The sequence below is a fragment of the Alligator sinensis genome, unplaced genomic scaffold (genome assembly GCF_000455745.1).
Source record: "Alligator sinensis unplaced genomic scaffold, ASM45574v1 scaffold730_1, whole genome shotgun sequence".
Classification (NCBI taxonomy): domain Eukaryota; kingdom Metazoa; phylum Chordata; order Crocodylia; family Alligatoridae; genus Alligator; species Alligator sinensis.
Window position 1 is genome coordinate 1,950,125 of NW_005842027.1, and position 17,539 is coordinate 1,967,663.

At 46.4% G+C, this 17,539-nt stretch overlaps 1 long non-coding RNA gene across 1 annotated transcript in view; it reads right to left on the minus strand.

Annotated features, from left to right (window-relative positions):
• LOC102385833 overlaps nt 1–17,265 on the minus strand; it is a 120,312-nt gene extending 103,047 nt beyond the window's left edge. Inside the window, exons 1-2 of the long non-coding RNA XR_323668.1 lie at nt 17,103–17,265; nt 8,655–8,752 (exon numbers count right to left, since the gene is read on the minus strand). This is a non-coding gene — a long non-coding RNA (uncharacterized LOC102385833). The remainder of the gene's footprint in view (nt 1–8,654; nt 8,753–17,102) is intronic.
• Between the last annotated feature and the right edge of the window lie 274 nt (nt 17,266–17,539).

Sequence of the window (17,539 nt, forward strand, 5' to 3'; positions counted from 1 at the left end):
GATGAGAACCTGATGGTGTTTAACACCAAAAAATGCAAGGTTCTACACCTTGGAAGGAGAAACTTGCAGCATGCTTATAGGCTTGCCAGTGCTACGCTGGTTAGCACTATGGATGAAAGGGACTTGGGGGTCACGATTGACCACAAGATGAACATAAGCCATCAATGTGACGCTGCAACTAGTAAAGCAACCAAAACGCTGGCTTGCATCCATAGATGCTTCTCAAGCAAATCCTGGGATGTCATTCTCCCATTGTACTCAGCCTTGGTGAGGCCGCAGCTGGAGTACTGCGTCCAGTTTTGGGCTCCACAATTCAAAAAGGATGTGGAGAAGCTTGAGAGAGTCCAGAGAAGAGCCACGCACATGATCAGAGGTCAGGGAAGCCGACCCTATGATGACAGGCTGAGAGCCCTGGGGCTCTTTAGCCTGGAAAAGCGCAGGCTCAGGGGTGATCTGATGGCCACCTATAAGTTTATCAGGGGTGACCACCAGTATCTGGGGGAACATTTGTTCACCAGAGCGCCCCAAGGGATGACAACTAGGTCGAATGGTCATAAACTACTACAAGACCGTTTCAGGCTGGACATAAGGAAGAATTTCTTTACTGTCCGAGCCCCCAAGGTCTGGAACAGCCTGCCACCGGAGGTGGTTCAAGCGCCTACATTGAACACCTTCAAGAGCAAACTGGATGCTTATCTTGCTGGGATCCTATGACCCCAGCTGACTTCCTGCCCTTTGGGCAGGGGGCTAGACTCGATGATCTTCCGAGGTCCCTTCCAGCCCTAATGTCTATGAAATCTATGAAAAGGACCATGAATTAATTCTGGCTGGAAATCAGAAGGTATGTAGTCATCAGGGCAGGGAGGTGCTTTAACAGATTTCCAGTGGGAGTAAAAATCCAAACTGCTTCCCAAATGAAACCAGGAGATCCCTTCCAGTCCATCATGTTCCTGCTGCTCCCCACTGCCCCGACAAGTTGAAAACCAGGTGCTCATAGGTCCAGGGCTGGGGGATAACAATGAGCCCTAGCCCTTGACCTGGGGCTGACTGTCATCTCCGGTCATGGAACTGCACCAGGAGTCTTGAAGCCCTGGTGTGGTCCAGGCCAGAGTTGACAATGAACTGATTGTCTGCTCAGGTCTCAGAATGCAACAGGACAAATTAAAGACCCTGATGCAGTCCCATGGCTAAACATGACAATCAGCTGATTGCCAGCCTGGCCCTGGACCAGCCACATGTTTATTTTAAAACCCCATACAAACCAGTCATAAAAATGTTCAATGTTATGTGTGGAACATTTTTATAGCTGGTTTGCTATTTATGGTGCCTTAAATTAGGTCCAAGTGTAGCACCCTTGCCATTTATGTCACAATTAACACTTTTGTCATGGCATAAACGTAACATGCAGAGGGAGGCTAAGGGAATAGCTTCTAAAGAAATGTGTAGCAAACCTAGGGTGTCTTGAGCTGTATGGCACCCCCTGGAGGTCTGCCTCAACCTGCTGGATTCTCTGGTACCTTCTCTCTCATCCCCTGCCATGCCTCAATGTTCTCACAGATACATTTGGAAAACTGTTCTTAAAATGGCCAGGTGGCTGTTCTGGAACACCTACTCTGCTGTGGAGGTCTCTGTGAAAGAGTAGGGGATAAGGGGAAGTAGTGTCTGGGGTGGCAGAGCGGGGGACAAGTGGAGGTAATTCCACTTGTTCCCTACAAACAAGGGACACAAACAAGGTATTCCTGGCAGACCCATTGTATCCAACTGTGATACCTTCATTGAAGAGCTATCAGTATTCATAGAAGCTATCCTCACTTTAAAGAGCCAGTTTTCTACAAAACACTACAGACTTCCCCAGCAGAATCCAGAACAGCAACCACCTCCATGAGAAGGCCATACTTGCAACCATAGATGTCACCAGCCTGTACACTAACATCCCACACTATGAAAGCACCACTGCCTGCCTGAAATACCTACAAGAAAATGGAGTACACTCAGATTTGGAACATGTTGTACAAATCATCCACTTCATCCTCACCTACAACAACTTTACTTCCAACAGTTGTCATTTCCTCCAAACCATGTGCACAGCAATGGGCATAAAGATGGCACCTTCATATGCCAATCTCTTCATGAGCCATATAGAGGAAAAATTTCTAGAAAACCACACCAAGAAACTTGCACTATACCTTCATTGCATACGTGATATTTTCATCATCTGGACGTTCCTTTCTCATGTCTTTTTGACAAGGTATTTAGCAGAATTCATAGATTCATTGGCATCTGACATGGTTGTGCCATGAGCACTTCTGCTATGGTCTCAAACCCTTGACCTCTGGGCTTCCAGTCATTTGCCCCAGTGTCCACACTACCAGACCAGGGTATTATCCAAGCTGAACACCTGGACTTACTTATCAACTTCTACCACAGGTTTAACTACAATCACCACTCAGTTGAACATTATTTGCAATATTCCTACACTAATACCAACTTTCTAGATACCATAATCCATATCCAGGATGGCACCCTACAAACCATCATGCACAGAAAACCCATGGACCACCATACCTATATCTATAAGACCAGCAATCATCCCATACAAAAGGAAACATCCCTGCAACCATACACCCACAGTGGGGTGAGCACCCACACAACTGCACCCCCTACCACTCGACATTGGAATGAATTAAAAGAATCAAACAACTACAGCCTATACTTGGCAAAGATCAGACCTTGAGAGAAATATTCCCAGTCTCTCTCTTCCAGGCTTTCAGACAACCTCCTAACAGTGCCCAACTTGTTATCAGAAGCATACTCCCCAGTGCCTAACAAACATCAAGTGGGATACAGCCTTGCCTTTGCAGGGAAAAAATTAATCTGGCAATACATCTCCATTGCAAATAACAATCAATACCCCATAACCATTAGAATCCATGGTTTCTACACATGCCTTTCCTAAATGTGGTATAGAACTATCATAGAGAAATAAAGGACCTCAAAAGATAATCTATTCCAACAGGGGATCAAACCCTACGACCCTGGTTTTATTACTACCACAGTCTAACAAACTGAACTAAATCAGCTAATGGTTCAAATTGCCTAATGGCAAATACATGGGTGAAACTAAACAGCAACTATGCCCCATACCCCAGCTACCCCAGAGGGGGTATTGGGGGAGCCAAGCCAGACCAGGCTCATGAGGCAAGGGGGCTCCATCCCACCGAACACCCCACCCAGCTCTGGCTATTCAAAGCAGCCAGCAGCTCTGTGCCACTGCCGTCAAGAGGCCTAGGTAGGGGGTGGGGGGAAGGGAGCCCCCCTTCCCTTGTGGACCCAACCCATCTCTTCCCAGGTGTAGTTGCGGGGGCACAAGGTGAGTGGACTCCATTCCACCCCACTCGTCCCCCTCAACTTTGCCCATTCAAGCAGCTGGCAGTTCTATACCATCACTGCCATTCCTCCTCCTCCTCCTCTTTCCCCCACTGACAGCCCCAGAGCTGGGGGGAGGCTGGGGAAAGAGGCAATCCATCAGGCTCCTTGGAGGCTGCTGGAGCACCCCCACTTGCTGGCCAGAGCTGGTGCAGGCAGGCTCCAGGCCTCTCCCCCTCACCAAGCCCGCAGGCAAGCATCTGTTGTGTTGCGGAGGGAGGGACTCTAACTCCTGCTGCTTTATGTAAAGTGTAATGAGTTAGAGCAGGGCCCTGAATGCCTCTATGCACCCTAAGTGATTAATCTATACTGTCTATACCAGCCAGGCACTGGCAATGCATAGGGGGTGCACACAGGTGCATGTGCACCCCCTGAGTATGGCGGTGCACCCCCTACAAAAACGAGCTGCCAACAGCTCACCACGCCCACCACTGACACCACTGGCAGCATCTGTGGGTGGTCACCAACCCCTGGTCAGCGCTCACCACCCACTCCCCTCCTCCCCACCGCCAACAACACCGGCAGCGTCTGCAGGAGCTCCCAGCTTGCCAGCGCCATGCTCATGCTGTCGCCATGCCCCCCAAGCCACTGGGGGCACGCGTTGTTCATGTAGTCAGGTGCTCTATTTCCATACACAAGGCCAAAGCAGGTAATTTTAGCCTAAAGTGATTAATTTTTGCATAAGCCTTCAGCTAACAGCAGCCACAAGTGCCAGTTTTAGTCTCTGGTGGGGGGAGGGGGGGTCCTTTCTTTTTCTGAAGAAAAAATACCCAATTTAAAGTCCCCAGTCGGACCCACACTCCTATTTCTGTCTCTGGGGAACTAAAATAAAATCAACAAAATAAGCTTTGCTGGTGCTTGTGAAGAGTGCTTTTGAACATAGATCATTACATAGCTCTGTTTAGGGAAAAGGAGGAGGGAGAATCAAATTGAAAGGAAGATGAAAGCCTTAAATTTTACTGACAAGAAACTAGAACATCAGGACAATTCCAGGCAATAATTGTCTGGGTTAAGGAGTTTAATAATTCTTAGTCCCGCCACAAGTCCAACAGGTCCCAAAACCCCAGGTTAGGGCGATTTGGACTTTGTTGTCATCAGATATCTTTTCCCTCCAGAAGGAACTGTCCTGTTCTGATGTGCAGCTTCCTGGTCCTGTTCTGTACTGTGAACTCTGCTACCACTAGCTTGATAGGCCAGGGTACAGCAAATCAGCTCAGCAATATCATCATCAGTCACAGCCCAGCCAGCTCTGTGCTCCCAGCAGTCTGCTGAGTTCATGGGGAGGCCTGCCTTCTGCTCCACAAGTGTCAGTCTGGTCTAATCCAGTCTGTCAGATTCAGCACAAGGCATAGTAATCCCTAGCAGGGCATTCAGAGCAAAACATCATATCAAAGATACGCTTCTGGCCTCCAGAATTCCCCTACTCTAACTTCTTGCTGAAGAACTTGGATTTCATTATCAAACTCCTTGTACCGCAGAGTGACCCACTCAACTCTATGACAGACGCAGTGGAATTCCTACTTCCTTTCACAGAAAGTAATACAAAATTATCACCGATATAGCAGAGACATACTGTAAATAGGACCCAAACAAACAGGAAAAACCCAGTAGGTGGAATCATGGATAAGCAGCATTATTATCCTTAACACAAATGAAACCAACTTTATACCTTCTCTACTGTAAATGGAGCAGAGATTTCCATCCTCCTATATGTTATGGCCCAGGGTTTTATATCTGATAGAGAAAAATGAAAGAGAACAAAAGTAAAGCTTCTTCAGAGAACCAAGTATTTGCCTGCTTCCTCTCCCATAGTCTACAAAAGCTACAAGAATAAAGTGACTGCTGCATACCCAGAGAAGTCTGAGAAAAATAAAAGGTGCAGAGCACAGAAATTAAAACGCATCACAGTTTTACATCATCTTGGAGAATGTGAAGACTGGTGATTTGTAAAGGATGGTAGTTTGTCTGTTTACACTGGAATCTGAAAGCCACAGGCTAAAGGGCTGTTGTAGAAACAGCAGCAGTTCTGTGACTGAAATGTTACAAGCAACAAAGGTAGTCTATCTTACCACTGAGGCCGCCTGGTGCTAACCTTTTTAAGACCCAGTATTCAGTTACTTATTATACCTATGCTTTCAGAATGTCATTCTTTCTATTGTCTGCAAAAGAGAAACAATTTATCTATCCCTGGAGCATTGCAAAACAGACCCGGCCTTGACCTAAATTATTTTGATCAGCAAACTCATTCTGGAATCCCACAGTCTTGAAAAGAGTTCAGTCTTTAAATTAGATGAAAACTTGAACTGCAATCATCAAGCAGGCATTTTTGCTGTTGTGTAAGTTAATAACCTTCTCCCCATGAATTAGTCATGATGTAACGGTGTAATAATATTTCTATTTATCTAGGAATAAATTTACTAGCAGCTCAGCCGTATGCCCTCATAGGTACATTGACAGGGAGTTGTGGGACAGAGAGATTCCCCTGCTGTTCCTGAACACACTTCCCACAAAAAGCATTTTCAAGAAGAGACTTTCCCCCAGGATTGCCTACTGCAGATTGGGGTGGGCAAAATTTGAGTCTGCTTCTGCAGTGTAGCAGGCAGAGGACACCCCACTCTATACTAGCAAAAGGGTTGGTGGTGCTTACTTTCTCCCCAGGGAAAGAAGAAAGGATGAACTATACCTTCTCTCTGTGTCTTAGCTTGTGTGGAGCTCTGTACTGTCAGGGCTAGACAACCTCAACTACCTGCAATCTGCAGTGTGGATGTACCCACAGCCTGGTCCTGGTTTTGCTCATGGGCCGCTAACTCAATGCACTGCTCCCTGTTCAGGTGGGATTGTAAGGTTACAAATCCAGCCATAAGTGCCTTTCTAAGGACTGGACTGAATGTCAGTATTTAACACAGAGGGGGAAAAAAGAAATACACCGTCTTATCTCAAGCTCCCTTACCGCATGTTACGTTAAATATTTTATCTGGACCATTTTCTCTTGGTGCCTGGCCTACTCGCCCCCTCCCCCTCATACAAATAAATATGTCTTTGAACCTATATAATAAGAGGAGTTGAATGGGCTGCAAAATGCATATTCGGCAAGTTTTGCAAAATGTCCTGACTTCAGCACAACGCAATCCCTCCTCTCAGGAAAGCTTCTGATGGCTGGGATCAAACTATCAAAATGGGTAAGAGAACATCCTGTTAGCCTTTTTAAATAAAATTATCTCTGCCATCAGAAGATCTCTAGCACAAATTAGTTTTTGTCTGGTGAATTTTGCAGAATGCGCTTTTTTGTGGTTTATTTTAAACCCCCTTATATAATCCTTATTTAGCACAGCCACACAGACTAATTCATGTATATTCATTTAGTTTAAAAGCATTTGAATTACTGTTCCCTGCTTGTTTACTTTGAAGGACTCACTGCCCCCATAGGAAGATGTATCGATCTTAAAGAAGGCTGCTCTCAGAGGAGCACTAGTTCTTGCAGGCATCTGAAGTCTCTTCTCTACTCTTGAGCCTTTGAAAAGAGATCCCAAAGGAGGGTGACAAAGCTCAGGAGGTGGAGGGGAAAAAAGCAGTGAGGAGTAGTTGTAAGAGGAGTCCTTTTGCTCTGAATATGTTCTCAAGATGTAAACAGGTAGGTGATCAAGGACCTCAGAAATGCCCAAATTAAGCCTTTAAAATGTATAATAATGCATAAGGAAAAAAAAAACCATTACAGCAAACCTCATAAAAAGGCAAGCTTTTTCATCTTCCTATCAGCATTTCAACACCATTTGGCCATTTTTTAGGACAAATGACCAGCTATTTTAAAGCCATCTAGTAAAGGTACTGCTGATATAAGGAAGCCTACTCACAATCTAGCACTTATCACCTCTTAATTACCCCTTATACACATACACATAATAATTTGAAATTAGATAAGCATTAAAAATGTGCTATTTAGCCAGGGCTGAAAACCACTGTATGACATTTGAAAGAAGGAAGGGAGTGTCTATTTACTACCTGCTTTGGGTTATTTCCACACACACAACCCTCCTACCACCATCACCCTGCACCAGTCACCAATAAATCATATGTAATTCTCAGATTTATTCTCCCTTTGTATTGCAAGGACAGGAAAAGTAAAATACTGGTAGATGATGGGTTGTGTGGTTGCAATATTGGACTGGACACTGGAGAGCTAGGATAAGCCACAGGCTTGCTATAGATTTCCTAGGTGACCTTAATCATTCATTCTCTGTGCCTGTTTCCTAACCATAAATAATGGGATAGATTTTTCCTTCCTTCCACCTTTGGTCTGCTTGTCAATTATAAACTATAACTTTCTGTGGTGTTTCACACCACAGGGCTCCAATCTCAGTTGAACACCCTTGCCCCAGAGAGCATATTCTAACAGTAGCTTGTGACTTGCTTTGTCTTATGCTGGGTGATGCATAACTCCCAACCATAGCTTTATCTATATTTCAGTTATGCTGTTGGGCTAAACGCTGCATCATTTTCAGTCAGTCACTTACCTGTCCAATTAAAAAGTGTCTCAAAGTGTGCAGCAATTTACTGGGGCCCTGGGCTCTGCCAAGGGTGAGGTGGTCCTCTGTGCCCTGCGGGGAGTCTGAATGGACCCGGCCTGGCTGGGGGTGGGATGGCATATGGCCCCGTCTCCTCCCTGCCCCCCCCCCTCCCTCCCCCTGCCATAGCTGGAGCTGAGCAGAGCCCTCCCCACCCTCCCTCCACCTGCCATAGCTGGAGCTGAGCAGAGCCAAGCAGGGCAAGGGTAGATGCAGGCTGCCTGCTGTAGGCTTGGGGTTCTCTGCCCTGCTGCTGCCTTTGCCCTGGGAGCCCCATACTGGCCAGATGCCCCCTACCCACCCAGCAGTGGGAGGCACAACTCACCACTCCCATTGATGCTGGGCAGGAAGGACATGATGGCAGGTATGGGGCCTCCAGGGCAAAGGCAGCAAAGTGGAGAACCCCGAGCCCACAGCAAGCAGCCCAATTCTGGGAGGGCGTATGCCCCCGATACCCACCCCCAGGGGTGCACACAGTGGCAGGGATCCATTCCCTCTCTCCCTCCTACATCCCTGGATGAGCTGCCCATGGCTCTGTCCCACTCCCTGCCCCAGCCCCAGGTCCCATGCACCGCACTGGCTGGGCAGAGCCCCCAGCCCCACTCCCTCCCTCACTGTTGGGGCCCCCCCATGCCCCTTCCCACCCCCACACCTTTCTTTATTTACCTGCAGGGAGCAGCCTGACTGTTTTCCTGGCCATGTCCCTTCCATCCAACTCCTGACAGCCACCAGCAGGATCTCTTGCAGGCTAGGATGCTTTCCACCTGCAAGGGGAGACCTGCCATTTGCCAAGGGAACCCAGGCATCTGGGAGCCCCGGTTTGGCAGAGGCCCCTGGGCCCAGGCCCCACGAGCCCATGCATTAATCTGCCTATGAATCACAGCCACAGGGCCTACTCTGCTGATCAGATTAAGTTCATGAGGCTTCTAACTTTTGGAAAGGATATTTTTTTTAAGAAGATTTATCTTGCTGAGAGTCAGAAACATCTCTGGCTAACTTTCAGATCCCAAGGCTGAGCCACTGCTAAGAAAAGATGAGGCCAGAGGGCCAGGGTTACATTGTCAAAGATGTAGCTTTAAATCAGAAATCTTTTTTGGGAATGGTTAAAAGAATTTGATGAAAGATTTCACCAAAACAAATTATTCAGAGACATAAAATGATGGAATTGCTAGAAAAGGTAGGGTTTCAAAGAAAGGATTTTAGAAGACATTCATTTAAAAAATTTCTCCAAATGCTGAGGCACTTGAATTTCCTGCCCTTTGTCATAACAAAGGACGGAGTTAGTCTCAGATCAGGCTGTCAGCCTCTCTCAGAAATAAAATGGCCCTGCAGATGGGCAGTAAAAATTACCTGATTCTTGGAGATACTTCCACAGGAGGAGATGGAAACAAAAAATAAGATCAGCTAAAACAGAGACAGAAAATAGCGAGTGGGATAGAGACAGCAAATCAAATACCCCTGTTTACCCTCTCTTCAGAGAAGGGGACACTAAGTGATACAGAACGGTCACAGAAGTAAACTGGCTAAAAGAAATACTCTCAGCCCAACATTGGTAACTTGAGGAATGGATTGCCACAAGATATCATTCCAAAAAATCAACATTAGTCATTCTCAAGCTAATAAGAACACACATATATACAGACAAAAATTATATTACACAGGGTTTTGAAAATATGGGAAATCTATATCTTCAGTACCGACTATAAAGTTGCCAAATGATGAGGATTATGAAAAAAGGCCTTTGGTCTGCCTATGACAAACCTGTCCTCTTTACAGACAATTGTCTTTTTGTTTCATATAGCAGTATGGAGTACCTAGCATAATGGGATCATGATGGCAGCAGAAAGACCTGGATAGGTTGCAAGCGTGGACTGACAAAAACAGGATGTGTTTCAATATGGACAAGTGCAGGGTGCTGCACTTGGGCAGTAGTAACCGGCAACACACTTATAAGATAGGAAACTCCCTTCTTGAGAGCACGGAGGCAGAAAGGGATCTTGGAGTCATCATTGACTCCAAGATGAACACAGGCCGACAATGCGAGGTCACGGTCGGCAGGGCTAACCAGACCCTATTGTGCATCCACAGGTGCATCTCGAGTAGGGCCAAGGAGGTGATCCTCCCCCTCTACACGACACTGGTCAGGCCACAGCTGGAATATTGTGTCCAGTTCTGGGCGCCCCAGTTCAAGAGGGATGTGGACAACATTGAGAGGGTCCAGAGGGGGGCCACCTGCATGATCCGGGGACAGCAGGGCAGACCCTACAGTGAGAGGCTACGGGACCTGAGCCTGTTCAGCCTTCATAAGAGAAGGCTGAAGGAGGACCTTGTTACCATCTATAAACTCACTAGGGGGGACCAGAAGGGTTTGGGGGAGACCTTGTTTCCCCCAGTGCACCCCGGGATAAGAAGAAATAACAGCCACAAGTTGTTGGAGAGTAGGTTCAGATTAGACATCCGTAGGAACTAGTTCACAGTTAGGGCGGCTAGGATCTGGAACCAACTTCCAAGGGAAGTGGTGCTGGCTCCTACTCTGGGGGTCTTTAAGAAGCAGCTTGATGCCTACCTGGCTGGGGTCATTTGAGCCCAGTTTCTCTCCTGCCCAGGCAGGGGGTCGGACTTGAAGATCTACAAGGTCCCTTCCGACCCTACTTCTATGATTCTATGATCCCTGACTGAGCTATCTAGGGATTTCCACAATACACAGTCATTGCATAGTGAAGAAGGAACTTTAAAGAGGTTGGATAAGCCCCCAAGAGCCAGAGATGCTCTCTTGACAAGACAAACCCCCTCTGAAGTCTGCAAGAATTACAGTCTAAGATGCCATGATGGTAGCTCAGAGAGAATGAGAGAAAGCAGGAAAAGAAGTTTTAAGTATCATGGTCAATAATAGAACTGCCATTGATTTCAAAAGACTTCAGATTTATCCTTAAATTAATGTGTCTCAAATTCCAAGAAGAGGTTGGGGTGGGGATCTGAAGAAATCTCCCTCTGTCTGTCCCTGCTTGGTTCAGTCCAACTACACCGCTCTCTCTTTCACTTGCTTGCTATGTGGTTCAACCTGGTCACCCAGGTGACTGGGCTAGGTAAATTCCTGAGGGGAGGGGAAGCTCTCTCTCTCTCTTCCTCTGGCAGCATTTTGGAACAGGTTACAAGCAACAGTCTTCAGAGACTCAGTGAGTAAAAACCTGGAAACTAGCTAGTATATTAGAACTAAGTAATTCAGACATATGAAAAAGGCCCCCAAAACCAATCTATGTAAGGCTCAATTTATTGTGGTTTGCTCAAAGTATTTTTCTAACTCCTTTGTTCTACCCCCCGCCCCCAATCTCTCCCCCTGAAAAATAAAAGTATCGGGTTACAGCATGACTGGCTGTTTCACTGTGTAAGGAGCTAAGAAGGGGCCTTTCTCCTACCTGCAGAGCTTGGCTTTTTTTGTTTCGCTCAGTCGTACCTGAGGTTACCCTGGGAGGCTTCAGGCTAAAAGAAGCATCCAGAAATATCGCCAGTGGGCAAAGCACCCACAAGGCTCGCAGAGTCTGTGTACCCCAGGCTGCAGAGTCCTAGCAGAGACCAGTGCCCAGGTGGTGGCAGCGTTACCCCAGGCTTGCAGGAGTTCTCCAGGAAGCCATAGCCAGCCATGGGCTCCCCAGGGGAGACTCCTGAAACATGGTTTTGGGCCTGGAACAGTGAGGTGGGTGGGTCTGCATAGTAGTGCCCCCTACTGTGCTGCCACAGGGGACTCCACAGTGACATCCCTATTTGTAATATAACTCTTGGTTTCAGAACACATTTGTTTGACTTAGTGAACATTTTAAGTGCTTTGAGATACCTGGATATTATCAAAAGGACTATACTCAATGCCTTGTATAGCTTATAGAAAGACTAACTGGGTTTGACTCAGGCTTAACACAAGGAGGAAAGAATTCAGCTATTATCTCATTAAAATAGTTTTTAAAAGGAGATCAAGAGACAAAGAACCAACAGCACTTCTGAGAGTGGTGTTAAAAGAAGTGTTTATGAAGTAGTTCAGTGCTGGAGAGATAAATGGACATTCAAACTCATTTCACTACATAATGTTATTAGTTATATGAAATTAGACTGTCAAATCCAGGTTTATAAAATGCATGGAGAAGGAGAGAGGGTGAGAAGGAGAGTGAACACACGGGGGACAAATCACTGTCGTTCATAAAAGAGTACCTGGCAGACTAAGAATTAAGTTCACTCTTCGGGGCAAGCTATCCCCAGCTGTTATAAATACATTTTAATGCCTCTGTCAGCGTGCTGAACGAAAGGCAGCCTTCACACATACAGTGTGTGTCAGGTGTTCTCTGTCATTCAGAGAGCATGAAAGAGAGACATTCTGATTTCAGTTTTTGTCACTTTTCCTTTTATCCCTGCTGAGCAATTTCATTATCAGTCAGACAGAACAGACAGCGATCTTCAAGTAAAACAGAGCAGAGGTATTCTCATTAAATATGCTCTTTGGCAGAGGCGCGAGGTTGCATGCTGTAGTTGGACACCAACCTTTCACCTTGGGAGGCATGCATTCAAACCCTCCCATGCCCCTTTCTTTCAGATGATAAAGTTACCAGATAACAGACAATTTCTGCGAATTGCCTTGTTCTGCCCAGCCCTACAGTACAATAAGCCAAGATGCAGTAACATAGCAGATTAGAGACAAGTGGCGCATCACTAGCTACTCAATGTATTGCTCAAATTAATGCTTCCTCACTTGCTTGACCACTGGTTTCAGATTTGTTGAAAGAACAAAGTTAGGATTCATCCCTAAAAGCCCTGAGCAAGAGGCAGCACATTACTGTGCTGCACATGGAGGAGTCCCACTCTGTTTTCCTGGTTTCCCTCTGTTCCTTGTAGGCAGTGCCATTCATACAAAGTGAAGATCTAGTAAGTCATACTTCCCACAACACACTAGCATAGCTATGCTAGCCTGCCTGTTAAAGAGTGATGGATTCAAAGTTCTACCAGTGCCTCACCATTTGAGCTGTAGTTGGTTGGAAAAGATTGCTTTCCTCCCTGCACTACAACTCAGTATACACATGGCCAGTGCAAAGGTATAAGGGATGCTTTGTCTCTACTCTGTCATGTAAGATTTATCCCACAAGAACAAATCCATTAATAGCAAGCTGCACACACTAACCTACCTGACTACTGCTTTAGTCTTTGTTCTTTCTGGCTCTTTCCTCAGTTCCATTATAGTATTTTCTATACAAGCAAAGATAATCAGGTGAAACCAGAGCAAAGTCCCCTTTCCCTTTCCCCAAGAGCTCTAACTCCAACTGGTATGAAAGCAGACATTCAAAGAGACACTGAGATACTCCTGTTGGCTATTCAGTGCAATCATGATAGCTAAGAGATTAGACTTTGAAAAATATATGCTATATTTCACGGTATATAAGTCAAGGTTTTAAGCCAAAATATTTACCCTTAAATTTTCACCTTGACTTATACATCATATCAATACTTCATCTGGACTCTACGCTGGTGCCCTGCTGCATGGGAGGTGGCATGCTGGGGTCTAGGGACTTCCCCAATGCTGACTGAGGGCAGGCCAGGCTCTTGCCTCCCCCCTTCCCCCTGTCCAACATCCCAAGCCAGGTTGGGCACCCAAACCCCACACCCATCAAGTCTGGCATGGGGACACTTACAGCCCAATGACTGCCCTGCAGGCAGATCTTGGCCAGCAAGGTAGAGCCACTGCCCAAGGGCACAGAAACCACAGCACCACTGTCTGCTGCCAGCAGCACCAGGATGCAGAGCAGCAACAGTGAGTGGCCTACCACCAGCAGCACGCAGAGCACAGCAGCAGCAGGAAGCAGTGCTGGCTGGGCAGGAGCCACTCTCAGACCCCCATGCTGAGTTCTGCTGTTCCCTGCCTGGCTGTGGCTGCAGCACACAGGCTCCAAATGTGGCAGCAGGGTGGACATATACACTGGATCCAAGAAGAGCCTAACTTTTTTTTACCAGAAATATGGGGTCAACTTGTACAGCCCATCAACTTGTACACCATGAAATACGGTATCTTTAAAGGATTAAGAAACATGACTGGCATGTTTAGCACATTGAACGCTGCACATAGGTTACAAAGGGACAAAATGGGACATGTCTGGTAACCACAAATATCCAGCTGGAAAACTCTGGCGACACTGAGGCCCATACCAAGAAACATTCCTACTCTTCATGGTGCTTCTTACCAGATTTCCAACCAACCCTAACTGGAACATGTTCTATGTGCTTCTTCAGACAAAGCTGAAGGCATAAGGCATAAATAGGCTTGGCAGAATTTGATTCTTTTATTTTTTATAATTTCAATGGCTAAAACTGATGTTTATTTTTAAGTATTTCTACCAATTTTTATTGACTTAAATTTTTAGGGTTGCACAAAATTAAGGGTGTGGGGGGCAGACAATTTAGTAATGACAGTATACGGTTAAAAGCTTTATAAAAATCACATGTTAAAATACATAAAAGTAAACATCCATAAATCAATAAAGCCATACCTTCTTTAAATCATTCTGTTCATTCATCAGGAAACAGCCAGGTGGGTAGGGACCAGAGGAGTGCAGCAGCACTCTGGAGCTCTGGACACATGGGGAGAGGCAGCAGCCACCCCACCCAGGGTGGGGAGCAGCTCCCTATTCCTCACGGTCCCTTAGTGGGTGAGCCCAGCCTGGCAAGCACCAGCAGAAGGGCAGCCCAACCCCACAGCATCCCACCCCTCTGGGCAGCACAGGGGCAGCAGCTGGTCTCTGCGGGAAGCCCTGCTCACCCTGCCCTGAGCATGCAGGGGCACTGGTCGACCTCTGGGAACACAGGGAGAGGCAGTGTGATTGATGCATGGCATGCAGGGGTGCCTTTGGGGCCCAGCCACTGCCCTCAGGGTGCCCAGAGGGGAGAAAGGCTGTGGCCTTCAAAAGGTTGGGCTCCCCCTCTACTGATGCCTGCCAGGTGGGTCTCAACCCCTAAGGGGCTGCAGGAGGCAGGGAGCCACTGCCTACCTCAGGCTGGGCAGCTGCTACCTCTCCCTTTATTCCCAGATCTTCTTCCCAGCCTGACCCTTGCATGATCAGAGCAGGAGCCAAACTCCCAGTGAACCCTGATCTTGCAGAGCACAGCCCAGGCTTGCCAGGAGTTTGGTGCCCAAACCCTGGCTGGGACATGGGCCAAGGAAGTGGTCAGCAGCACCAGGCTCCCAGCTGCCAACAGCCCTGACCCTCCACTCCCAGCACTGCCCCTAGTTCCTGCAGCGGCTGCCTGAACCACTGCCAGAGAAGCAGTGCACAGGCAGATTTCCTTACCCCTTCCCAGATTTTTTTTTACATCTCCTTTCTATACATTTTGATGATTACCAATGGAAACAACTGTAAGTGGCAGGTGACATTGATTTATATTGATAAAAATCGAATCCCAGCAAGCTTAGGCATAAAGTATTAGACACTATAACCCATTAGTCAGCAGCTAGACTTTTCCAAGATCCCTTCAATACACTCCATACTGCTAAAGACCAGCAAGATGATGAACACTAAATCACTGCAATTCAATTTATGGAGGAAAGGGACATGTATGCCTGCTTCTGTTGATGTGGTGACATGGGCTCTTAGTCAGATCCTCAGCTGGTACAAAACTGGCAAAGCTCTGTTAAAGTCAAGGGATGCACAGACTTATACTAAGGATGTGATCCACAATGACAAAATTGGAAAACTATGGCAACATTTCAAAATTCAAGGGGTGTGTGTGTGCATGTGCATGTGTTTCTGTTTTGTTCTCTTATTTTTAGAACATGCTAAGTTGCCCACAAACATCACAGCAATAGTTTATGTACAACAACATGTCAACCTATCGCAAAACATTTTGGTGGGAAATATTTCACTTGGCCTTTTCTCTTTAAGTTAAAGGGAAATGTCTGCTGTCAGGCACATGTGCTCAGCACCCATTGATGCATGGGTCTGTCTGAAAGCAGACTTTGGCTGACCACGTATTCCCAGAGAGAGAAAGATTTGATAAGCATTAATGTTGCAACATTATTTTAAAACCAGTGTGTGATCTTATACTTTTCGCAGCACATGCATGCAATTTATAGCCATAAGGCTAGCAAGCCTACAGCTCAGATGAGTTAATTTATCATTTCCTAGGAATGTGAGGTAGTTACTAAAGCACACTGAGATGTTAGTTAGCTGAGATCTGTTGTAGAAGCACCTGCCTCAGCAAATACAAGTGCCTCTTCTTTCTAAAATTTCCTCCAGACTTACCATTACGCCTGATATAATAAACCTGCCTACATTTTTCTTAAGCAGGTTTTATCTCTTACAGCTCATTGGTTTTCTGTTTGTTCCATACAATTAAGTGATGCTATAGATAATGTCCAACCTGATATAAGGACGCCACAACTGAGATGGATTTTCCTTAGTCTTTGCAAAAATAATCTGTATACTAGTTTACTGATCTCAACATGAGCCAAGAATGTGTCCAGGGGCTCACAGGTATCAGTATTTGGTCCAGGTGTGTGTATGATAAGGGTGGGGAGTCTTATCAATGGGTTAATATTATGTGTGTAAAGTGACAACTCCACCAATTTCCTCCATGATGTATCACTTCTTCAATCATTAACAAGATACATGCAGTTCACAAGGGCATGCATCCACCATCATTAGAACAGAATTGGATTTCTGAATTTCTATTAATTTAACAGCAACGTTTAGGAATAAAATTCAAATATGAGTTTGTCCTTCTTGTTTTAGGGTCACAGCAGTGGATCGAGGATGGATTTTATTTCTGCAAACCATCAACCTCACCTTAACCATGCTGCCAACTTCTCAAATTAGGTCTGTTTCTCACCCCAAAGAATTTCACTATATTGTAAATCAGAGTTTCAAACTTCAAAGCAGCTGGGGCCATACACAAGAAGGGTCACACCAACAGAGCCCATAAGTTGCCAGGGTAGCTCCCCAGGCCGCATGGCCCATATGTGCAGGTGGGCCTTCCCCCTGCTGCACTGTGCATGCAGGTGGGTCACCAATCCTGCCCCCCACCCTCACACTACACCAAACACATGTGGGTATGTGATCCCCTGCACGACAGGACGCCCCACCTCACCTTCAGTTTCTTCTGGGCTCCTCTGTGGCACCTCGCCATATGGGTGCTCCAGGCTGCCAGCTCCCACAACAGCATGGGCTACACTGCATTATGCTGGCCTGCCCCTGGGTCAGGAGCAAGCAGTAGAAGCCCCCAGCAACTGCTACAGCTGAAGCAACAAAAGCAAGAATGGCCACATGGGAGCACAGGCGTGGCTTGTTAAAACCCTTGCAGGATACATGCTGGCCACTAGTTGGACCATTATAAATATGTCATGGAAATCACTTGGTCTGCTTTGGAAAGATGGAGGGCTGAGTTTTTCCTCCTATGATTCAAGCTAAGGATTCCAGGACATCACTGTATGTTAAGATCCCCCAGCCAGTCTTCTGAATGGGTTATGAAGCCAAGTATGTTAAGATCACCCAGCCAGTCTTCTGAATGGGTTATGAAGCCTGGAA